This window comes from Carya illinoinensis, chromosome 11, assembly GCF_018687715.1.
Source record: "Carya illinoinensis cultivar Pawnee chromosome 11, C.illinoinensisPawnee_v1, whole genome shotgun sequence".
NCBI lineage: Eukaryota > Viridiplantae > Streptophyta > Magnoliopsida > Fagales > Juglandaceae > Carya > Carya illinoinensis.
In genome coordinates, this window is record NC_056762.1 from 17,758,511 (window position 1) to 17,771,684 (window position 13,174).

At 36.8% G+C, this 13,174-nt stretch overlaps 1 non-coding gene across 1 annotated transcript; it reads right to left on the reverse strand.

Annotated features, from left to right (window-relative positions):
* Positions 1-10,939: 10,939 nt before the first annotated feature.
* On the reverse strand, positions 10,940-11,047 carry LOC122283555. The gene has a single exon (XR_006230954.1). It is a non-coding gene; the product is annotated as a small nucleolar RNA R71 (small nucleolar RNA).
* Between the last annotated feature and the right edge of the window lie 2,127 nt (positions 11,048-13,174).

Consider the following 13,174-nt stretch of genomic DNA (forward strand, 5'->3'; position numbering starts at 1 on the left):
CACGAGCTAGCTTTCCATTTTGGGAAATCCGGCCTTCCTCCGCTGTTTCTGCCGCCACCCACGGCCAAACTTCACTTCCATTAGCTTCATAAACATCCTTAGACCCTTCCCTATCAATCCCGAGCCTTGGTTTGTCCCCATTCAAAAGTGGGTATTTTACAACCCACGACCACAGTGAATTTTCACTGTTACGTTGCTTTCCTTCTGCCGTTTGCAACACCGCGTATTTTCTAAAAATACCATATAGCACTGTAAGCATTTTCCAAACCCTAATTTTAGATTTAAATATATTTTTCTCATTCAATAATTAATTGTTGTTGGTTGGCTGATTCCGGACTGAGTTCAAGGAGTTCGGGGGTCGGATGGATCGAGGACGGAGTGTTTGATTTTGCTTGTTTATTTGAGCCTTGAGGCGTGAGTTGCATATTGTGTTTATGTGCATTTTTTTTTAATCGAGAAAATTCCGTTTTATTGGCATAAATAGTTTTTGGGTGCGTGTCTCACGAGCCCAAGTCGGGATGGGTTATTATCTCGGTGGAGCTCCTCTGGTCACTCGGGAGTGGATAAAACTGAGTAACATCCCCTAGGTTATCGCAGGGCGATGACTGGATTGCACGATACGGTAACGCTGTCGTGTCGACTCCGTGGTCCCTAGAGTGACGGGGACTAGATGGCCTGGCTAGGTACGCGCGGGGCGCGAGTCTGGACATCGCTCGTTTAGGTGTCACATGCGTAGTCATTACCTGCGGTGTGGCACAGAGCCAGGGTATGCGGATGATCCCTAGGGGAGATCATGGTGCATGCATAACCGGTTTGTTTTTATGGTTTTCGGGTGTGCGCCATTTTCTGGGAAAATGGCGAAGTTTGGTTTTCGAGGCTTTTGATCCATTTTCTGGGAAAATGGTGGTTTGGGCCATTATCTGGGATAATGGCAAGGCTTGGTTTTAAGGATATGTTTTTGTGGGCCAAATGGGTTTTTGGCGTGCGTGGGAAAAATTATGTTTTATGGCGCATGTGCATTGGTTTTTATTTCATGCATATTGTTTGAGTTTTATATGTTTTTATCTAGTGGTGTTTGGAGTTTACTTACCTGCGGCACCATTTTTGGTACCGTAGATTTTGGTGCAGAGATCGAGGATGAGGAGGAGGAGGCTGAGCCCGAGGATGCGGCTCCGCCGGGATGCTGATGTTATGTTTTGTACTTGGTTTAAAATTATATTTGTGTTTATAATATTCTATTCTATATGTTTTTGAAGAGCTTTGTTTTAAACAACAAAAATTCTGGTACTTAGTTATTGACTTGCTTTTCGCTGCGTATTTCTCGTGCACATTCGTCGCTTACACACACTTGGCACACGTCGATAGGGTGATGACCCGTGATGTCATCATCCAGACGTCTCAATTTCCCCGTGTCTGTGCATGGGGATTTGGGGGCGCCACAAATTCTATATCTCTAGTTGGTCTGATATGCAGCGTGAATTCTTACAAAAAAATTTTCCTTTTCAGAAAACTCAGTTTTTGCAAGAGCAAATCAGCCAATTCAATCAGAAACCTGATGAGACTTTTCAGGCCAGTTGGGAAAATTTTAAAAATTTGGTAAATATTTGTCCACATCATGCTTTCAAATCTTGGAGGTTGGTGAGCTATTTTTACACTATTCTCACTCCAGAATGCAAGCAGTTTATTCAAAACATGTGCAATGAAGAATTCTTTAGCAAGGAACCGATGAAGCACTATCATTTTTTGACCATCTTGCTGAGAGCACACAATAGTGGAACACTCGTATTGATCGAGTGCCTTTAACAACACAACCATTAAGGGCTATTTCTAGAGGGGCCAAATATGAACTTAAGGAGGACATTGATTTTCAAGCCCGAATAGCTACATTAAGTAGAAGACTGGAAGTCATGAAAATGGAAAAAGTGAAGGCTGTGAAATTAGTAGATGCATGTTCTATATGTGCTGATTTGAACCATAAGACCCAGGACTGGTTAACAAAGCACAGAATCAGCCTTTTTCCAATACATATAATTCGGGGTAGAAGAATCACCCAAATTTCTCATGGAGAAATGATTAGCCTAGTTGGTCTCCACCATCTGCGCAACAGCCATTTCATCAGGGTGCTCCTCAGCACCAGTATCAGCCATATCAGTGTTCTCAAATTTATCCTTTTGTAGCTTCTCCTGGATTTCAGCCTCATGTAACTGCACAGAGTTCTTAGCCTCCATCATCTGCAAAGAAGTCTCTAGATGACAATATGGCACAGATGGCCAATACACTTCAACAATTCATGCAGATTCAGGTCACCACAAACAATTAGAACACTCAGGCCATAAATGAGTTGCGTGGCACTATTAATAAGATGAGCACGACCTTGAGCACCCTAGAGAAATGGAAATTTTCAGCACAACCTCAACCTAATCCTCAAGTATACAGGCAACAACAACAGCAAGTGCATAATGTCTCAGGGGACGTTATTGAGACAGAAAATGCCGTTCTTACTTTGAAATGTGGGAAGGAAGTTCCTCAACCTGAGATGAACATGGACAGACAAGTAGTTTGTTCTAAACCTGAAGATGTAATAGAGACTAATGAGGTTGAGAAAGAACTAGAGGAAATGAGATTAGAGTCAAAGAAGCTTGTGAGTGGAGTGACTGAAACTAGTAGGGGGTACCAACTTGTGGTTCCCTATCCTTAGATATTGGCAGCTGGCCAAAAGAAAAAATACCACACTAAGATTCAGGAGATTTTCAAGCAAGTAAAGATTAATATTCCACTCTTTGATGCCATACAACAAGTGCCTTTATATGCAAAATTTTTGAAGGACTTGTGACAGTGAAGAGGAAGCTGAATGTAAAGAAGAAAGCTTTCGTAACAGAGCAAGTCAATGCATTGATATTGAGTGAGACTCATCAGAAGTTCAAAGATCCTGGCTCTCCCAACATTTCCATTATGATCGGTGAGTCACGATTTGGGGAGTAGTGTGAACTGGCTACCATTCTCAGTGTATGAGTAGGTGGGATTGGGTGGGCTAAAAAGACCTCCATCATGCTATAATTAGCTAACAGATCAGTTAAGGAGCCGAGGGGTATTGTAGAGGATGTGCTGGTTCAGATGGACAAATTTTACTACCTAGTAGATTTTGTAGTTCTTGATATGCAGCAGCCAGCCTCCACTATTTACCAAGCTCCTGTCATCCTAGGAAGACCATTTCTAGCTACATCAAATGCTTTGATTAATTGGAGAAGTTAAGTTCTAAAACTTACTTTTGGGAACATGGCACTTGAGTTGAACGTTTTCAATGCTTGCAAGATACTAGCACATTTTGATGACACAAGTGATTTGAATGCTATGGAGAGTTTGACACCAACAGAATTTCATTGCTCAACTTATCCTTTCTCTAATAATGATTCTATTTTTCAGATACCTGAATTTTTACTTGATGAAAACATTGACCATGCTGATGAAGATGTCCTTGAATTTTTGGACTGTTTTGCATATTCTTCTTTACTAATTGAAGTACAATTTGCAAGCGCAAGATGAAAACCCCAGTTTGAAACTCTACCACCACTAGACATACTTATATCTTTAAAGGAAGAAGTTCCCTAGTTGGAACTGAAACCACTTCCTCAAGATTTAAAGTATGTGTTTCTTGGTCCTGAAGAATGGACTTTTCCTATGGTGATTTCCTCAAAGTTAAATCAGAAGGATGAAGCTTAGTTGATTGAAGTCTTAAAAAAGCATCGAGGCGCAATTGGTTGGACAATAGCCGACATCAAAGGTATTGATGTTGCTGTTTGTACCCACATAATCTATCTTGAAGATGATGCTAGACCGGTTCGTGATACTCAACGTAGACTCAATCTTACCATGAAAGAAGTTGTTAAAGAGGAAGTGCTTAACCTGCTCGTAGTGGTTATCATTTACCTCATCTCAGACGGTAAGTGGGTAAGTCCAACTCAAGTGGTACCAGAAAAATCTGGTTTAACTGTTGTCAAAAATGATAAAAATGAGTTGATTTCAACTAGAATAGTTACTGGTTGGAGAATGTGCATTGATTATAGGAAACTTAACTCAACAAGTAGGAAGGATCATTTTTCTTTACCATTCTTGGATCAAATTTTAGACAGAGTGGCTAGTAATGCATTTTATTACTTCTTGGATGGATACTCTGGTTATTATCAAATTGCTGTAGCGCCTAAAGACCAAGAGAAAACCACTTTCACCTATCCTTTCAGCACCTTTGCTTTTACCAGAATGCCCTTTGGTTTGTATAATGCTCCAGCTACTTTTCAAAGATGCATGATGAGTATTTTTTCTGACATGATTGATGATATTTGTGAAATATTCATGGATGACTTCTCTATTTTTGGAAAATCTTTTGATAGTTATTTGCATAATTTGGCACATATTCCCTAGAGATGTGAGGAAAAAAATCTTTTACTTAATTGGGAGAAATGCCAATTTATGGTTACTCAGGGCATTATCTTGGGACATATTGTTTCTTCTGAAGGTATAAAGGTCGACAAGGCAAAAATTGAATTAATATCAAAACTTCTTATCCCTAGGACGGTTAAGGATATTCGTTCTTTTCTTGGTTATGCTCGCTTTTATAAGCAGTTTATTCAAGGGTTCAGTGGGACCTTCCCTTTGAAATCATGACAGATGCAAGTGATTATGCCTTAGGAGTTGTTTTGGGGCAACGTGTGGATAATAGACCTTTTGTGATTTATTATGCCAGCAGAACCTTGAATGATGCCCAAAAGAATTATACCACTACTAAAAAAGAATTGCTTGCAGTGGTTTTTGCACTTGATAAATTTTGGACTTACATTCTTGGTTTTCCTATTACTATTTTCACTAACCATTCTGCTCTTACATATTTGTTGGCTAAGAAAGATGCAAAACCACGATTGATTCACTGGATTCTACGAATTCAAGAGTTCAACATCAACATAAGGACAAGAAAGGAGTTGAAAATGGGGTAGCTGACCACCTCTCTAGATTGCCATCATCCTCCTCTTCAAATGTCAACCTTCCTCTTGATGATAATTTCCCGGATGAGCAGCTGTTTGTGATTAATAGAGCTCCTTGGTATGCTGACATAGTCAATTATCTGGTGACTGAGCGAATGTCTTCTAAATGGTCCACCCAAGATAAGCATTGATTTCTCTACGAGGTACGACACTTTTACTTTGATGATTCATACCTTTTCTAATATTATTTGGACCAATTGATTCGAAGATGCATTCTTGATTATGAGTTTTTTTCGATGTTGAGATTTTGTCATATGGGTGCATGTGGTGGTCATTTTTCAGCAAAGAAAACAGTCGCTAAAATTTTATAAAGTGGTTTTTACTGGCTTTCCATGTTTAAAGATACTTATAATTTTTGTAAAGCTTGTGAGCCTTGTCAAAAATTGGGATCCATTAGCAAACGAGACACGATGCCTCTTTCCTCTATTCTTACCTTAGAAATTTTTTATTGTTGGGGAATATACTTCATGGGACCTTTTCCAGTTTCCTTTGGAAACACATATATTTTATTGGCTGTGGATTATGTTTCAAAATGGGTAGAGGCTGTCGCTTGCAAAAAAAATGACCATCGTGTTGTCCTAAAATTTTTGCAATCTCTATTTACTCGTTTTGGCATGCCCAAAGTTATCATAAGTGATAGGGTTCTCATTTTTACAACAAACCATTTTCTACACTCATGAAGAAATATGGTATCACACACCGAGTTTCTACCCCTTATCACCCTCAAACAAATGGGTAAGTAGAATTGGCAAACAGAGAGATAAAAATCATTTTAGAGAAAAGTATCAATCCTAATAGGAAAGATTGGTCAGTTAAGCTTCTTGATACTTTGTGGGCTTATAGGATAGCTTTTACAACAAATCTAGGGATGTCCCCTTATTGATTAGTTTATGGTAAAACTTGTCATTTACCTGTTGATATTTAGCTTTGGGCGATAAAACATGTTAACATGTCACTTGATGAAACTTCAGGGTTGAGAAAATTGTAGATCAATGAATTGGATGATACTCGTCGGAATGCTTATGATAACGCTCAGCTAGCGAAGGAACGCATGAAAATTCTACATGATCAGAAAATTCATCCAAAACATTTTACACTTGGCCAGGAAGTTCTTCTTTACAATTCTCGCTTACGTATTTTTCCTGGTAAATTGAAATCCTGATGGAGTGGGCCGTACATTGTAAAGAGGGTTCATTCTCACGGTACTGTAGCCATTGTCAATCTAAAGAATGGCAATTGCTTCACTGTCAGCGGACAACATCTAAAGTCATTTCTGAAGGTCTTTGATCCACACGAAGAGATCTTGCTTGTGCAAGATTCCAGGGAAGTGTTTTAATTTTTTCCCTCCTTACAGTTTTCTTTACTTTCATTTTTTTATTATTATTATTTGTTATTTTGCTTTGATTTTATATTTCATGTTGAATTTTTTTGTTTTGCTTGCTTATTTCTTTGCACTTTGTTTTCTTTCGTTCGATTAATTGAGACGGAATCATTTTGTGAAGATTTATTTTCAAGCTTAAGCATAGAGCATGATTTTTGATACATCATATTTTGTTGATGTGTGGCTTGAGACACCGGGTTGCTATACTTATTGAGATGAGACTTATAAGATTTTTGTAGAACGAAGGGTAAATTTTGAAGGAGATTTTGCACATGATTATGTTTGTAGTGTTCCTTATTTACTATTTACTGATTTAATGCAGGAGAAGTAAACTGCAGGACTACCGAGTCATGCTTCAAAAAAAAGGGGGAAAGAAAAGAAAGGAAAAAAGAAGAAGAAGAAAATGAGAAGGAAAAAAAAGTGATTTGAAAAGATTAGAAAACAAAGAGGAATAAAGGTGACTTAGTGAACTTTCCTAAGTAAAAGGGTTAGAAACAGTTACTCAAGACTTTGGGGGTTGAGTGTTCAACCTTTAAAAACAGAGCTGGTGTGAAAACTGCTAGTCCCTTGGGCTTTGAGGTAGGTAGAATCAGCAATGATTAATCATACCATTGAAAAATCTTATGACAAATCATGGGTAGTAATGAGGAACATATAACCAGTTTAGCTCCACACACACATTTGAGTTCTGAAACATTTGCCTCAATTCTATGTGAAAGATTGTTCAAATAGTTTTGGTGGGTATAGCCCCTGTGGGTTGAGTAGTAATGTGTCGTTTTTGGGATAATTCAGAATTGTGTTTGATTGATTCTGTTTGAATTTCGATCTTTATGCAATATTCATCTCAATTAATTTTCACTATTTTGCTTAAGGATTAACAAAATACTACTTGGGGGTGTGATTGAGCTGAGTTATTGCATATTTTATACATTTAGAACCAATATATTTTATTTATTTTATTACATTATTATTGGTTTTAGATGGAAAAATAGGTAAGATGCATAAATCTGAGTTGTGATTTAAATTGATAAATAGCATGATTTTTGCTTAATATTAAAACTTGTGATTTAATTGGACAATGTTCTTTTACATGCATAACATATTTTTTATATTCTATTCTTTATTTTTATTTTATTTTATTTTATTTTATTTCTATTTTTTTTTATATAGCCTAATAAATGAAAGGGGGACTTTGACCCTTATATGCATTTATTCACATGAGACTTTGACCTTGGGGGTCTTTAATGCACAGCAACACTTTTGTGATGGAGAATTAATTTAAGCCACACATTATTTTCCTTAGACATTTCCATGCAGCACAACTTCTTTTGGGTTTAGTTGAAATTAAACTCATGCACAGTACTTAAAGAAGATGGATAGAGCGTTGCACGTCAATTGGTAGGAGGAATTCAATTCACATTCGGACTTTGAGAAGGGCACGACAAAAGATCATTTTTTGGATCTGGGCAATTAGGCGCCGCACAAAAAAAAAAACACATTCTTTTTGGAAGACGCACACAGCGCCGTTGAAGAACCTCGAAGTGTCCATTGCCACTGGCCAACCTCCTCTACTGCTTTTCATCTTTATCTCCATTCATTTGGCTTGCTCTTTTCATTTCCTACTTTTTATTTAATTTCAGTTTAAAGTTTATGGATTATTTTTGAGATTTTTGGCTTAGAAGTTTGGACAATTTATTTACTATTTATTTACTCCGTGTTATTTATTTTTCTTGCTTCTTTAAGCTTTCATTTAACAGTGATTCAATTGCTATGGATTAATTTTTAGAATTTGTAATTTGAATACAAAGAGGAACTCTAGAATCTTGATTTTAGGGTTTTTCAATTTTCAGTTCGTATTTTGTCAATTACTTTCTAATCTAGTTTAATTCTTAGCTTAGTTTTATTAATCTTTTAGTTTCATTGCATAATAGATTGATTAAAGTTTAATTAGGACGTAAATAATTTCAGTTTTATTGTTTAATTTTCAAATTAATTAAGATGGTTCAGTTTATTTGATTCTTTAATTGTTAATTTCAACTTGTTAGTCTTTTACATTTCATTTCAACACTTAAAAATCTAACAATATGAATCTATTCCATGACTAGTGCCCTTTTTCATTATTGTTGCACTATTTCATCCATTGCACATACCATCATTTTTATTTTCTCTTTGTTAATATTTTCCCATTTTAAATGAGTTTGATTTTAGAGGAGACGATCTAACAATTTATTCCTAATTATTACGCGACATCCTCCTGCACTTGGGATAGCGTTTATGCTACCCATTTTGGAGTGAGTCAATTTGTATAAGTCTTGGCATACATGATTTCTAGATTCATGAAAAGAGCAAGGTATCATAGTCAATGTCACATGGATTGGGTTTGTGAATTGTTTTAAAAGAAAAGAGCCTATAATAGTTTTTATTGTAACTCTAACTGCTAGGACAAGGGAATGCCCTAGTGGAACTCCTCTATCCACTTGAGAGTATTTAAAATCAAGCGATAGTAATGAGTGTGCGAAAGTGCACTCTATATACCTTATTATTGGATTAAAATACTAAAATGTGAATAGAAATCATAGGAATTAATGTGTATTCTTAAATTGAATTTCTATTTACGTTGGGATACTCCTAAGCAGTTTTTTTTATGTCTAATTTCAGAGTTTATAAAAGAGCAAGTCAAGCCCAGTTAAATTCAAAGGAGGACATTCATGGGGTTTGAGAGCAATTTGGAAGAAAAGAAAAAGAAAAAAAATCATAAAATGAAACCACAAGAAGTCCAAGTCCGAAATTCGCTAGGAGACAGTCTGGACATATTTTAGTCTTTTAACTGTATCTTTTAACTCATATATCGGCTTGATGCGATTCTTGATGCATTGGAAAGCTATCTTAAAGGACTATAACTTTGTCTCTAATAAGGATTTCCAAATTCGAACTCCTGAAGGCTGTACGTGGCTGCCAAGATAAGTACTAAAATTTAGGCGATTTTTTTATGCGGAAATCAAGAGGACATTAGGGTTTCTTTCTTACCCTATATAAGCATATCATTAGCACGAAATGGAGGGGAGGAAGAGGCACAAGAGGCAGATCTGAAGAGAGGAGAAAATCACTTCCATGGCCACCGTTCGCTTCAGTTTTCTCTGGAGATTTTTGTTGTCCATTATATTTATGGGTAACTAAATTCTCAAGTAAGGATAGGGATGAACTTGCACATTAGATGGTATTTCTAATTTATTGTTAATTCATGTATTTGATTTTCAATTGCTAAAACTCTTTTGTTTTATCATTCTCAATTCATCGTTGATGTTTTCTTTTCCGAATAATCATAGAATTTATTGTGTTTATAGATTCAGTCATACTTTTTCTATTGAATGGATTAGTTCTTTGATTATGTTTGGATCAATTATTTATCTATATTGATTTAGTTTTTTGCTGCAATATCGCTTCCTGAGTATATTGTCGTCATTTGATTTTATCAATAGGGGTAGTAATTCACGTTTTTTAAAAGTGGTGAATGTTTTTTCAAAAGGTTACATTTGATTTAAGTCTGATTTATAAATCTATACCTTCTGATTGGGAATTGCGGGAATTGAGTTCCTAATTGAGTTATCCAATGAATTAAGAATAGTTAAAATACCAGATTTGTGCAAGGGATTCCCGACGCTCTGCTATTTGTCAAATTTGAGTACTTTTTCTGTTAATCACTTTGCTTCACTTGAATTTACATTTAAAATTAATCTTTGTTCTCTATTACTTATTTAGTATTTTTTCTTTAGTTTCTTTGTTCCTGTTGCTATTCTTTTAATTTGTCTCCCTGTGGAATCGACACCCCAAAGCTGCGCTGCAACTACCGTGTATTCTTTGGGCGTAATCAAATTTTGGCGCCGTTGCCGGGGAGACGGTAGAAGAATTGTGAGATAGTTTTTCTTTTCAACAGTTTGTAAAGGCGGTAACTTCGTTTCTTCTTTTAGCTTGCTGCATTTTTTTTTCTTTTTGTAGTTTTTTTTTAGTGTTGCGTTTTTCTCTACCTTGTTTGCATAGGTATAGAGACGCCTTTGGTCGGTCGATTTGCTTGTAGACCTGTGTTAAAGTCTGAGTTTAACTTTTCTGATCATTTATTTGAAAATTCTTCTAATTCTGAGAAAATGAGGGAACATGAAGACCAAACCACTAGGACCCTTCAGGATTATTTCCACCCTACTGGCACAGCCACACCATCATGCATCATGTTTCCAACTAATATTCGCCAATTGGATTTTAAAACAGGGATGATACAGTTACTCCCTACTTTTCATGGCTTGGAATATGAAAATCCATATGTGCACGTTAGGGAGTTTGAGGAAGTAGTTGCGACTTTTCATAGTCAAAATGCAACTGATGACATTGTGAGACTTAAGTTCTTTCCTTTCTCTTTGAAAGATAGAGCTAAGAGTTGGCTATACTCATTGAGACCACAATCTATTGGGTCATGGAATGAGATAACTCAGGTCTTCTTTAATAAATACTTTCCCCAACATAAGACCAATGCTTTAAAAAGGAAAATCTCCACCTTTGTACAAAAGGACAGTGAGACTTTGTATCAGTCTTGGGAGAGATTTAAGGAGCTATGGAGTATGTGTCCTCACCATGGGTATGAGAATTGGCGCTTAGTGAGCTATTTTTATGAGGGACTTACACCTAGAGAGCGTCAATTTGTGGAGATGATGTGTAATGGTGAGTTCTTACAGAAAGATCCTGATAAGGCCATAGAATACCTCAATGAGCTTGTTGAAAAAGCTCACACTTGGACTGGACCTAGTGCTACTGAGAGCACAAATAGGTCACGGCCTGTAGGAAACCTAAATGGTGGTGGAATTTACCATCTCAGGGAAGAAGATAACCTAAAGGCTAAGGTTGAGATGCTCACTAGGGAGCTAGAGGTGTTGAAGAATAAAGACTTAAAGCCAACACACGTGGCTAATCATGCAGAGTCTTTTAGACCATGTTTTGTGTGTGGTGGGGTAGATCATCTTGCCCAAGAGTGTCCCATATTTGCTGAGATGAGAGGGATGTATGAGGAACAATGTAATGCCTTAGGTATGTACATGAAGCCTGTTGCACCTTTCTCTGATACCTACAATCCTGAGTGGCGTAATCACCCCAATTTTAGCTAGAAGTCTGAAAACCAGCCGCCTGCACAACCCCCTAGATCATATCTTGTACCATATCATGCACCTTCATCTTCTAGGAGTCCTTTAGAAGACACTTTGCATGCTTTTATTGAGGCACAGAGTAAAACTAATCAAAAGTTTGAATCTTTGATTATGCAGGTTGTTGAAGAAAACAAAGAGATAAAGAGTCATATATCCAAGATAATGAGCTCCTTGAGTGTGAATGAGCGTGGCAAGTTTCCTTCTCAAGCTCAATCCGCACCCCAAGGTCAGCATATGGCACAAAAAAATTTAAAAGAAGTCAATGCCATTATGACAAGAAGTGGTAAGTCCTTACACATTCCAACAACTGATAAGCGAGAGGATGTTGAAGAGGAACAAAGCAATGATAGCACCGAGTTCCCCAAGGATGCCGAGGTAATCAAGAGTCCAGTTAAGGTACCATTTCCTCAAGCTTTAAAATCTGGTATGTGAACTTTGGATCCTAGTAATGAAATCTTGGAGAACCTCAGGCAGGTAAAGATTAACCTTCCTCTTTTGCATGTTATTAAACAAGTTTCCACTTATGCAAAAGTTCTTAAAGATTTGTGTACAGTTAAGAGGAAGGACCACGTTAAGAAGATAGCATTTCTGACAGAGCAAGTTAGTACTCTAATTGAGCAGCGAATTCCTCCTAAGTAGAAGGATCCTGGTTGTCCAACCATTGCATGTAATATTGGAAATCATGAGTTTGGGCAAGCCTTGCTAGATCTAGGAGCTAGTGTTAATTTGATGCCTTATTCCATTTATTTGCAGCTTGGTTTAGGTGAAATTAAGCCTACTTCTGTAGTGCTTCAGTTGGCTGATCGTTCAGTTAAGAAACCGAGAGGGATAGTTGAGGATGTTTTGATCCAAATTGACAAATTTTATTATCCTGTTGATTTCTTAATTTTGGACACTCAATCAGTTGTTGAGTCTAACTCTAAAGTTCCTCTCATATTAGGTAGACCTTTCCTTGCTACGGCTAATGCACTTATAAATTGCAGGAATGGGTTGATGAAGTTATCTTTTGGAAACATGACCATGGAGGTCAACATTTTCCATATTGAGAAGCAGCCAATAGATGACGAGTGCCACCAAACGTATATGATTGATGCACTCATAGACAAGGGAGTTCACACAACTCATGATTTTGATCCCCTTGAATATTCCCTTGTGAATTCTGAGTTTAATACATATGTTAGTGATTCATCTGATGTTATTGATATTTGTGCTGTTTTTTATGAAACTCAGGATTATGGCACACAGGTTTGGCAACAGAAATTTGAGGAGTTGCCTAAGAAATGTGGAAAACAGATTCCTGTAAGTATGAAAGCACCAAGAGTTAAATTGAAATCTTTGCCTAAGTCTAAAGTCTATAAGGTTAAAATGAAAGCGTTTCATGATAAAAATATTCTTAGGAAGAGGTTTAAACCTAATGACCGAATATGCTTATATGATTTTGGATCTCACAAGCACAAAGGAAAACTTCGGTTTAGGTGGACTGACCCATTTCTAGTGAAAAATATTTTTGTAAATGGGGTGGTAGAAATAGAAGATCCTAAGGATGGTCGGATCTTTAAAGTAAATGG